This window comes from Puma concolor, chromosome C1, assembly GCF_028749965.1.
Source record: "Puma concolor isolate L17-30 chromosome C1, mPumCon1.1.hap2, whole genome shotgun sequence".
In the NCBI taxonomy this organism is placed as follows: domain Eukaryota; kingdom Metazoa; phylum Chordata; class Mammalia; order Carnivora; family Felidae; genus Puma; species Puma concolor.
This window is the reverse complement of record NC_141674.1, coordinates 214,761,067-214,773,363: the sequence shown is the minus strand read 5'-3', so window position 1 is coordinate 214,773,363 and position 12,297 is coordinate 214,761,067. Positions and strand designations below refer to the sequence as shown.

The 12,297-nt window shown below is 37.7% G+C and overlaps 1 protein-coding gene across 1 annotated transcript in view; it reads right to left on the bottom strand.

The window, feature by feature from the left end:
- Positions 1-12,297, bottom strand: part of PSMD1 (proteasome 26S subunit, non-ATPase 1) — a 96,416-nt gene that overhangs the window by 33,483 nt on the left and 50,636 nt on the right. The window lies entirely within an intron of this gene.

Genomic DNA, 12,297 nt, shown 5'->3' with positions numbered 1-12,297 from the left:
ATAACAATATGTTACATAAAAGGAAGCCATAAAGTCAGAAACCCATGTTCCACTTCCTGTTTTGTCTCTAAATAGCCGGGATAATTTAGACAAGATTCAATGAACCAAACATTCTGGGCTTCCTTTCTATGTATGAAAAAAGAAAAATGGGACTAGAAGTTCCATAATGTCTGTCCCACTTTACAATTAGCTTTGGTTCATAGCTTTTAATGAACCAAACATCAAAGGTTTTCAATGTTCATCATTACAGGACATTTCTTCAAGGAGAAATATTCCTATGAGACTTAAAGTGGTATTATACCAATACGTTGTTGAAGAGTCATTCTGCAACTTACAGTTTACTTTTATTTAACTTTTATTTTTCACTCCTATTAGGCTAAGAACTTAGAGCTCTGTCCATAACTCGATACTAAAATTCTCTGACCAACTCAAGGATTCTGTCACCAAATTAATTACAAATAAAACCAACTCAAGACTGCACATATCCCAAGGGCTAATACTGTGTTTTCTATATATTTTATTTTCCATAAATTATTAGCAGAGTGCTTGATACTAAAGACAAAATAATTTTTATTATTTAGTAAAATGTAAAGGGAGCCAAGATAAATTTATAGTTACAGACCTAAACAGTAAGTATTTTTACTAGGTTCAAAGCCTAATGGTTAATTAACTTCTGGCAGAGGGTGGGGTGGGGGTGGGGGCGGGAATCAAACCCTTCCCTGTTCCCTTGCCCTCTGAAGTTTATAATTTAGCTGCATAATCAAAAAAAGGGAAAGTTAACAAGTACCTGTGCTGCCCCATTAGGGCTAACTGAGTGTCTTAATTTTATTGTGCTTTAAAGTTCTCAGTAGGGAGACCACACAGAGGACTAGGTAAAGCCTGCTTGAAAAAATGAAACACCAGTTGAAATAGGTACCTAATTCTTTTTTTTAAGGTTTATTTATTTATTTGTGGGGAGGGGCAGAGAGAGAAAGAGAGAGAGAGAAAGAGAGAGTCTCAAGCAGGCTCCGCACTGTCAGTGCAGTGGCCAATGCAGGGCTCAAACTCAGGAACCATAAGATCATGACCTGAGCCAGTTGGACATTAACCATTTGAGCCACCCAAGTGCTCCAGTACCTAATTCTAATTTGTTGTTTCAGTACAATTTCTTGGCTTGTAGTCAACAGTCAACTTGCCAACTTTATTATCTATACAAACTTACCGTAGAGCAGGAACTATGCAAGTGCACAAGCCACTGCTATATCATCTGATCATACATGCATATATGAACTCCTTTCTCTCAACATACTGGCTGTTAACTACTGTTTCTTTACTGAATATTTTGTGTAACCTCAACATCAAATCATATTAATAAATCAAATGTTTTCAAGAATATGGTGTCTTTTTTCTAATCTTTCACTAGAGAAGGAAAAATACAGCAATATAAGTATATAGGCAGAAACACTGTTCTATGCACATGGGGTCTATCACACTGGCAATCTGCTGAGGCCATAAACCTCAGGGTAGTCCTTCGGTATAACTGTGAATTTATAATTCTCACTAGGTTAAGTGCCATAGGAATAACATAATGACAAAGGAATTAAGAATACAGGGGCGTCTGGGTGGCTCAACCTGTTAAGCGTCTGACTTTGGCTCCAGTCATGATCTCACAGTTGGTGAGTTCAAGCCCCACATGGGGCTCTCTGCTGTCAGCGTGGAGCCTGCTTCAGATCCTCTGTCCCCTTTCCCTTTTGCCCTTCCCCTGCTCTCTCTCAAAAACTAAACTTTAAAAAAGAATTAAAAAAAAAAAAAAAAGGATATACACTCTGTTACCCCAAATAGTCAAAGTAATGTTGAAAAGGAAAATCAAAACTGGAGGCATCACAATTCTGGACTTTACACTGCATTACAAAACTCTAATCATCAAGACAGTATGGTACTGGTACAAAAACAGACACATAGATCAATGGAATAGAATAGAGAACCCAGAAATGGACTCACGTATGTATGGCCAATTAATCATCAACAAAGCAGGAAAGAATATCCAATGGAAAAAAGACAGCCTCTTCAGGAAATGGTGTTGGGAAAACTGGACACCAACATGCAGAAGAATGAAACTAAACCACTTTCTTACACCATACACAAAAATAAACTCAAAATGGATGAAAGACCTAAATATAAGACAGGAAACCATCAAAATCCTACAGAAGAAAACAGGCAACAATCTCTTTGACCTCGGCCGCAGCAATTTCTTACTAGACATGTTGCCTGGAGGCAAGGGAAACAAAGCAAAAATGAACTACTGGGACCTCATCAAGATAAAAAGCTTCTGCACAGCAAAGGAAACAATCAGCAAAACTAAAAGGCAAACACAGGAATGAGAGAAAATATTTGCAAATGACATATAAGATAAAGGGTTAGTATCCAAAATCTAAAAAGAAGTTATCAAACTCAACACCCAAAAAATGAGTAATCCAGTAAAGAAATGGGCAAAAGACATGAACAGACACTTCGAAAGAAGACATCCAGATGGCTAACAGATACATGAAAAGATAGTCAACATCACTCATCATCAGGGAAATACAAATCAAAACCACAATGAGATATTACCTCACACCTGTCAGAATGGCTAAAATTAACAACTCAGGCAACAATAGATGTTGGCAAGGATGCGGAGAAAGGGGAACACTTTCGCACTGCTGGTGGGAATGCAAACTGGAAATACAGCCACCCTGGAAAACAGTATGGAGGTTCCTCAAAAAATTAAAAATAGAACTACCCTACGATCCAGTAATTGCACTACTAAGTATTTATCCAAAGGATAAAAAAAATGCTGATTTGAAGGGGCACATGCACACCAATGTTTATAGTAGTGCTATCAACAATAGCTGAATTATGGTAAGAGCCCAAATGTCCGTCCACTTACGAATGGATAAAGAAGATGTGGTGTATATATTATATATATACATATAATATATATATATAATATATATATATTATATATATATATTATATGTATATATATATGTGTGTGTGTGTGTATAGTATATACACAATGGAATATTACTCAGTGATCAAAAGAATGAAATCTTGCCATTTGCAACAATGTGGATGGAACTAGAGTGTATTATGCTAAGCTAAATAAGTCAGAGAAAGATAAATATCATTTGATTTCACTCATGTGGAATATAAGAAACAAAACAGATGAACATAGGGGAAGGGAAGGAAAAATAAGATAAAAACAGAGAGGGAGGCAAACAATAAAAGACTCTTAAACAGAACAAAACGGATGGCTGCTGGAGGGGTGTTGGGTGGGGATATGGGTTAAATCAGTGATGGGCATTAAGGAGGGCCCTTGTTGAAAATAGCCCTGGATGTTATACGTAAGTGATGAATAACTAAATTCTATTCCTGAAACTATTATTACACTATGTTAACTAACTTGGATTTAAATAAAATAAATAAATAAAATGAATATATACCCTATTAAATTCCCTTGTATTCACTACCAAAAGATTAAATAAGCTAAGTAGTACCCTGAATTTCAAAGTGCCTACTGAATGTCTTCAACCAAATATACGACAAACACCTCAACCAACAGACAGAATTCCATACAGAAAGAGGAATAAGGGCCAGCCCTCCCATAAACGGCTTCCCTTGCCATGACATTTCATTTACACACCCAGGAAACTCACATCTTTCTTTAATCATTCTATTCTCTCATTCCCCGTATCTTATCTACCACCAAGTCATGTGAAACCCTTAAATCTTGTTTCTGTTTCCACTGCCTGTTTCAGGCCTCAATAATCTCTCACTGGAAGTAACAGTGACTCCTTAAATAATCTCTCTGCCTTCTTTTCCTCTTGCCTTCATTTTGCTGTGGTAGGGAGAACAACATGGGTTTGGAATCAGAAAGACCTGAATTCCAATTCCAGCACAGCCATTTAATAACAGAGTGGCAACCACTAAATCTCTCTGAGCCTTAACTGCATTACCCATAATAAGGTATCTGTTCCACCTTATTTATGCTGGGGAGAGTTGGTGGGATGTATGACAGACAGAGTAGAATACCGTATTATAATGACTGAAATCTAAATGCATTACCAGAAATTGTCTTTGGATCAGAACCAGGAATTTAGTTACTCTAGCTGTGGTTTGGGTTCTTACTTGTAAAAAAGGGAAGGTAGTAACTCATGCCCAAATATTCATGCAAAATAACATAAAGTGAGTTGGATATTAAACCTAGAAAGCTCGTTGTATTCAGGGTCCTGACCTCCAGATATCCTCACCAAGTTTTTAAGGAGCTAATGGCACAGAACATTTACCCACTCATCCCTCGGCTGCAGCCAGAGTAAGACATTCCAGGGAAAACTGACTAACACGAAAGAGCTTATTCTAAATGTATCTTAAAACTTCATTTATTTCATGATGTTCACTTATTAAAAAAGGATTATACTTAGAGTAAGATATTAATAGTTTCATAAGGTTCAGAGAAAATTTTGCCAGCAAACATAAATACTGGGAGCTTAATGCAGAGCTTTATCTAGTTGATTACCATAAAGACTGAAATAGGTTGTGAGGCTATAAACTCAAAGAACATTAAAAAATTCTTGTCAAATTTCTCAGTCTATAACGGTTCCAATCCTGACACATTCTTCGGTTTAAGTGTTAAGACAAGAAATTATAAATTCTTTAATAAATTAGCTTAGACATTCAGTCCCTTCAAGAGTACAATAAAGCCAGAATATTCTATGTTTACTTTAATTTTTAGCAAGTAGCTCTAAAAGGACAAAAGATCTTTCTAAGCAATGATTGGAATGTAAATATTCGCTGAAAGCAAAATTTCTACACATTAATCTTTGTCTAAACATTACAATATATGTAGAATGTATGTATAAATATAAAAATTTTAAAGTAACAGTTAATAAATGAATAAGTGGTAAAATAATTATCAACATCACTTTGAGGCTTGGAATGAATTAATGGACTTCAGGATAATTATCAATGACTACTGATATCATAAAAATTGAAACAAGTACACCTTATGTGTACTGCCAGCCCTGTCCCTCCAAAGGGGGGAGGGGAGGGGGAAGGGAGGGAGAGAGAGAGAGAGAGAGAGAGAGAGAGAGAGAGGAGAGAGAGAGAGGAGAGAGAGAGAGGAGAGAGAGAGGGAGGAAGGGAGAGAAACTGAGCCTCAATGTGATCAACCAAGCTCCGATATCCAATTATCAATTTACAGGAAATAAAGAAGACTAAAAACCACACTATTTTACATACAGGGATGCAGGGTGCAATTAGCAAAACCCATACTGTGGAAACTTGACAGTAATAATGACCTTGTTTCTTCAATAAACTGCAAGAGGGAAACAAAAAGAGGCGAGGAAAGGCAAGAGATGGGGAGAAATTAAATTAAAAGAAAATACACCAAATCTTTAATAGTAGCCCATAAGGCTTTCTTTCAGTTATTTTAGATAATTCTGACACTACTTAACTCTTAGCTTTTCTAAACAATTCTCTCAGATAACATCACAAAATAATTCCTGTCATTTGATATACTTTCCTCAGACTCAGATAAGCATTTATAATAAAGTATTTAAATGACTTATCCCTGATCAGCAATAAAAACTCACCTCATCTCTATGTCTCCATGAACATATTTAAAAAAATAAATGTCTAGAAGTGATCAAGTCACAGGAAAATAGTGGATTTTGTTTTATTGGAGAGGGGGAGGTAGAGAGCAAGGGATTCAACAGTTTGGAAACCACTGTATTAGCATAAAATGTATCACATATGACAGCTTTTTTCCACATATTTATGTTTTGGTATGTTAAATTTAAAAGTATATTTACTCAATTATAAATCTGTTAGCTGCATTTGTTTTTAACAATGGAGCTAAAAGTAGTGGGAATTGTAGCAACTTTTCTTGTTCTCCTTTACTTTTTGGTTTATAAAAATAAAAAAGTGAGTATCATTAGGATAAAAAGCAGAGAGAGAGATTTTTTGAATTTTATTTTCATCACAATATAAAAAAGATACATCAAATATGCATTATCAGGAAAATAACCGAAAAAGAAGGAAGCAGTTCTGTTTCCCAAGCATACTTTTTTTTTTTTTTTTTTTTTTTTTTTTGTTGATGTTTTTATTTATTTTTGGGACAGAGAGAGACAGAGCATGAACGGGGGAGGGTCAGAGAGAGAGGGAGACACAGAATCGGAAACAGGCTCCAGGCTCTGAGCCATCAGCCCAGAGCCTGACGCGGGGCTCGAACTCACGGACCGCGAGATCGTGACCTGGCTGAAGTCGGACGCTTAACCGACTGCGCCACCCAGGCGCCCCCCCCAAGCATACTTTTATCCCATAAACTTCCATATCACAAGCTACTGCTATGTGTGGATTTCCACTTTATCAGTTTATATCTACCTACTACATGTAAAGTACCAAGAAAACAAAAACAAAATTACACAGATCCTGTCCTAAACCTTACAAATTTAGTGCTACCTTTAATATATACATATACTTTTAAAATCATTTTACTAGACTTCAGATAACTAAAAATAGCTACAGTTTTAGATAAGCTTTTGCTTTATTTCCAAACAGATTGATTTCTTTCAGGTGCTACCAAAGTAGGGCAAAAATATCTCAAAAGGGAGAAGAGAGCAGCTTCATAAGATTTATAAATACAAAAGGGCATCTGGGTGGCTCAGTCAGTTAAGTGTCTGACCCCAGCTCAGGTCATGATCTCATGGTTCACGAGTTTGAGTCCCACATCAGGATCTCTGCTGACAGTGTGGAGCCTGCTTTGGATCCTGTCCCCACCTCTCTCTGCCTTTCCTGCTTGTGTGCTCTCTCTCTCAAAAATAAACATTAAAAAATTTATAAATACAAAGAAATTGCTACTTCACCATAATAAGAAACATGGCTCTTAAAATATCAAATTTCAGGGGTTCCTGGTGGCTCAGTCGCTTAAGCATCTGACTGTTGGTTTCAGCTCAGGTCATGATCTCATCATATGTGAGTTCGAGCCCCTGCTTGGGATTCTCTCTCTCTCTCTCTCTCTCTCTCTGCCCCTCCCTCACTCGTGTTCTCACATTCTCTCAAAATAAATAAACTTTAAAAAAAGGAGGGACTTCTTTAAAAATATATCAAATTGCATCCCTGTATCTAGAGAAATCTGTAATATTAAAAAAGTTATAGTATATTATTAGTACATTCCCACCAGCCCTTAAAATGAGCAAACCAAGAAAAGTCTACAGTATGAGTGGGATGCTATTAACTTGTAGATTATTAAAGATTTCATTGGTATTTCCTTGATTTTATAAAAATGAAAATGTTACCTCAATTCTCAGAAAGTTTAATTCATTTCTGATATTTAAATAAGTGTCCTGATGATAAAAGTCTGTTTCTAATAGCTGATTACAGGGATTACTGAAGACTTGCAGAGCTGAGCAACTTTACATAAAAATATTTGGATCTTTTATGATCATCAACTATAATTCCAGGTATAAGAGTTCTTTTGATTAAAGGACATTGCCACTTCATGACATCAAGTTGTATTATAGAGTTTCACTGATATTTTAAGAAATCTTATTCTTGGGGCGCCTGGGTGGCGCAGTCGGTTAAGCGTCCGACTTCAGCCAGGTCACGATCTCGCGGTCTGTGAGTTCGAACCCTGCGTCAGGCTCTGGGCTGATGGCTCAGAGCCTGGAGCCTGTTTCCGATTCTGTGTCTCCCTCTCTCTCTGCCCCTCGCCCGTTCATGCTCTGTCTCTCTCTGTCCCAAAAATAAATAAACGTTGAAAAAAAATAAAAAATAAAAAAAAAAAAAGAAAAGAAATCTTATTCTTCTGTTCTTGACAAAAGTAGATACAGTCATAAGCAGCTCTGTCTGGCATTAACAATCTGGCAAAAACTGTCAGAATCAACTTTTATAGAACTCTGCAATCTAGTCAAAAACTTACAACAACTAGGGGACAGCTTAAGGAATCACTGTTGTAAGGGAGGGCTGTGACATTTTCAACTACCTGCCTACCACCCCTACTCCCGAGATTGGTGGGTTCAGTGGAGAGCATGGCCTGTGTCCTGGTAAGGCTGCTAATGAGAGGGAGAAAGAAAGACTATTCTCACAGAATTGTGGCTATGTTTCAACCTGTCTGGTGGCTCCTTGAAGCACCAGTGCACAGTCTGCCTTTGTTTCACCAAACTTAGAGTACTCCCAGGGCTGCAGCAACTTCCCAGGTGTTATTTGCTGAAAACACTTAAAGGCAAAAGTATTGGCCATAACCCTTATAAAAGGGGTTAATAGGATAGGAAATAAACAGACCAAAAAGCTTGGAAAGAAAGAGGCTGGGAAAGGAGATATGTGGAGTTAATAAGGGCTTCTAAAAGCTCCCGAGTATACTGGGGGAATTGAGAATACCACATGCATACTCAGGGCTGGATGCATACTCAGGAAAGGCCTGAGAACTGTAAACTTTCATCTCAGGCTGTGCACAAACAGGAAGTGAAGGCTAAGGCAGAGTGGTAAATGACCTGGTTAAGTGTTGAAGGAGCGCCCTAGCACACAGCCAATTTGCAAATAGTCTTTTTCCTTTTCCTTTGATTTTTCTTTTCTTGGCTCCAGGTATTGAAGGAAACTCTAGCAAAAACACTAGCTCAACACTAAGCTAATGAATGTAACACAGACTTCAGTGGCCATTCATGAGAAAGAATACAGACTTTATAAAACTACTTTAGAAAAGTCACCAATCTATAACAAGCAGCAATAATAAACCCTTGGAAGGGGGGGAAGAGTCTGATTTCCTTTGTTGCCACAGTATAATATTCAAAATACCCAGTTTTCAATAAAAAATTAAGAGTCATGCAAAGAAGTAAGAAAGTACAGTCCATTCAGAGGAAGAAAAGAAATTAATAGGGGTGCCTGGGTGGCTGGCTCAGTCGGTTAAGTATCTCTTTGATTTCAGCTCAGGTCATGATCTCACAGTTCCATGAGTTGGAGTGCCACTCTGTGCCGGTAATGTGGAGCCTGCCTGGGATTCTCTCTCTCCCTCTGCCCCTCCCCACTCATGCGTGCTCTCTCCCCCCAACCTCTCTCTTTCAAAAAAAAAAAAGTAAGTCACGGTAAGGGGTACTGGAAGAGCCAGTAGAGGAGCGTTTAACAGTATTAATTATGGCACTCAGAGTAGGCTTCAATGATAAAGTGATATTTAGGCAAGGACAGGAAGGCAGTGAGGAAGCAAGCCAAGTGGTTATGTGGGGGAAGAGTGTATCAGGTAGAGGAAACAGCTCATGCATATCCCTATGCTAGAACAATGCCAGGCATGTTTGCGAAGCAGCAAAGGCCAATGGTTTGAGTGTCATGAAGAAGGGGAAGAATATGGCCAAATCATAAAAGCTTTACAGGAACTTTATAGGCCAGGAGTTTATTAGAACTTTGGCTTTTACTGTGAGTGAAATTAAGGGCCAATGGAGAATTCTGAACAAAGGAATTATATGATCTGACTTGTTTTAAAAGGGTCATTTTGGCTGCTTTACTGAGAATAGAGGGCAAAGGTAGAAGAAAGAAGACTGGTTAAGAGGCTACCTGGAAATCCAGTCAAGATATGATGGTGACTTAGTAAGGTAAGATGGCAGCAGTAGATGTGGGGGGGGAAATTCAGTGTATATATATATACATGTATATACGTATACATATATATGTGTGTGTGTGTTTACACACATACTGAAGGTAGAACCAACAAGATATTTTAAATTTATTTTTTTATTTTGAAGTGAAACGGGGGGGGGGGTGCGGGCAGAGGCAGAGAGAATGGCAAGCAGGCTCTGTGCCACTAGCACAGAGCCATATGCGTGCTCAAACTCACACTGGGAGATCATGACCTGAGCCGAAATGAGGAGTTGGACGCTTAAACGACCGAGCCTTCCAAGTGCCCCAACAAGATTTCTTGACGGATAACATGCAGAATGTGAGAAAAAGAGAGTGGAAGGATGCAAATACCTTTGCCAGAGATAAAGAAACCAATACATAGAGCAGATTTGGAGGGAAAGAGCAGAAGTTCAGTTTTAGACAATCTGAGTCTTAGACTGCTCTTTTACGTCAAAGATAGAATCTGTTCCATAAATTAAAAGGAGGTGCCTGGATGGCTCAGTCAGTTAAACACCTGACTCTTGATCTCGGTTCAGGTCATGATTTCAGGGTTCGTGGGATCAAGCCCCATATTGGGATCTGCACTGAAATCTTGGAGCCTGCCTGGGATTCTTTCTCTCCCTCTCTCTCTGCCCCGTCTCTGCTCGTGCACTCTCTCTTTCAAAATAAATAAATAAACTTAAAAAATAAAAAAGTTAATTAAAAAGGCACCAGGGACAAAATTCATTATTTTAGAAAAAATGCACCAATTATTAGAGTCTGAATCTGAACTTTAAGCTACTTTAGTAAGAATTTATCTGGAGTTCTTGGTAAATGAGATATTCCACACAAATGAAGTTTCCAGATATTTGAAATTTCATCCAACTAGTTAAGAATCATACTTTTATATAATTGTCATTTGGGATGGCAATCTTTTAAAAAATGCATTTCACATATTCCTGCCATCTAAAACAGAGCTAAATAAAGATGACTTAACCTTTTCTTAAATATGTAGAAGTAACCACTCTGGTAGCAAGTATTATACCACATAAAATTGTGAAGGGCTGAGTTACAGGTGAGCCACAAGCCTCTATTCTGAGTAGACCTACATGCCTATACTTTGTATTTCCTGTTTCTTCAGCGGACCCCTTCTGCTATCACCAAAGTGCTTGTCCACCTTTTAATTTGTTAATCTACTTATGGAGTAGGCATCGAAATGTTTGTTAAAACGGTCTCAAGGGTGAATTTATCACTGAACTTTTTCTTGAAGTTTCTTTCTTTATTTTTGAGAGAGAAAGTGAGTGCGAGCAGGGAAAAAGCAGAGAGAGAGGGAGATAGAGAATCCCAAGCAGACTCTGCACTCATGTGGAACCCAATGCAGGGCTCGATCTCACGACCGTTAGTTAGATCATGACCTGATATGAAATCAAGAGACACTTAATCGACTGAGCCACCCAGGCGCCCCTATCACTGACCATTCTTTTGTACTATTTAGATTTACCACCACGTGCAAGTGGTATTTTCATTAAAGAGGAGAGAGAGACATGTTTCTGTGAGTATATATGTAAAGGGATTGGGATTGAGGACTTATAGGCTGCTTTCCATCTAACATGCGTGAGTTTTTAGAGGGCTTATAGTTATTGTCAACTGAGAGATTTGTCTACCTTTCATCTATTTATTATTATTTTGCTTTTTTCCTGATTATCAGCTATGCTTCTAAGAACCCAAAATTGCCAAACAAGTAGTTTGAACTAGCTATGTTCCCTCCCCATTAAACTAATTTAAAAATAGAAAAAAATAATCCAACCACCAATTTTAACTACTTATACTTACGATCAAAAAAAAGGTGAGCGAATGTGGGTGAGAGGGTTAGTACTGGTAAAGCAGTATAATAGTAATAATGGTCATCATTTTAAAAATATATTCCATGAATATTTTAATAAATTTTATCTAGAGGGGCACCTGGGTGGTTCAGTAGGTTAAGCGTCTGATTTTGGCTCAGGTCATGATCTTACGGTTCATGAGTTCAAAACCCCTGTCAGGCTTTGTGCTGACAGTTTGGAGCCTGAAGCCTGCTTCAGATTCTGTGTCTCCCTCTCTCTCTGCTCCTCCTTTGTTTGTGCGCTCTCTCTCTCTCTCAAAAATAAATAAACATTGAAAGAATAATAAACAAACAAACATGGTATCTATAAACACAAATACATGAAGGTATCTGTAAACATAAACTTGTTTCAGACAAGTCTTTTCATTGAATATAATGTTCCTATTGTGTGACAGGTACTAAACTGTGATTCAGAATAAAGCAGTGCTTCAGAATATTTCCATATTCCTGCAGAGAATCCTGGAACATTAAAATCCACTTGAATATTATTTTATATGTTTTCATACTCAAAATTCATAGCAAATATTTTTTATAAAATACTGAATTTTGAGTTAAAAAAATATTGAACAAAATCTCAATTGCTCAGTAGAACTGAAATGAATCAAGTATTTTCCACACAAGCTAAGGAATATAAATTTGAAACAGAAAAAGGGCACAAATGCTATGGCTGACCTGGAAGTAATTAAACACTTTAAAAATGAGGATCTATGGGGCACCTGGGTGGCTCAATTGGTAAAGTGTCCGACCTCAACTCAGGTCATTATCTTGTGGTTCATAAGTCGAGCCCCACATTGGGCTCTGTGCTGACAACTCAG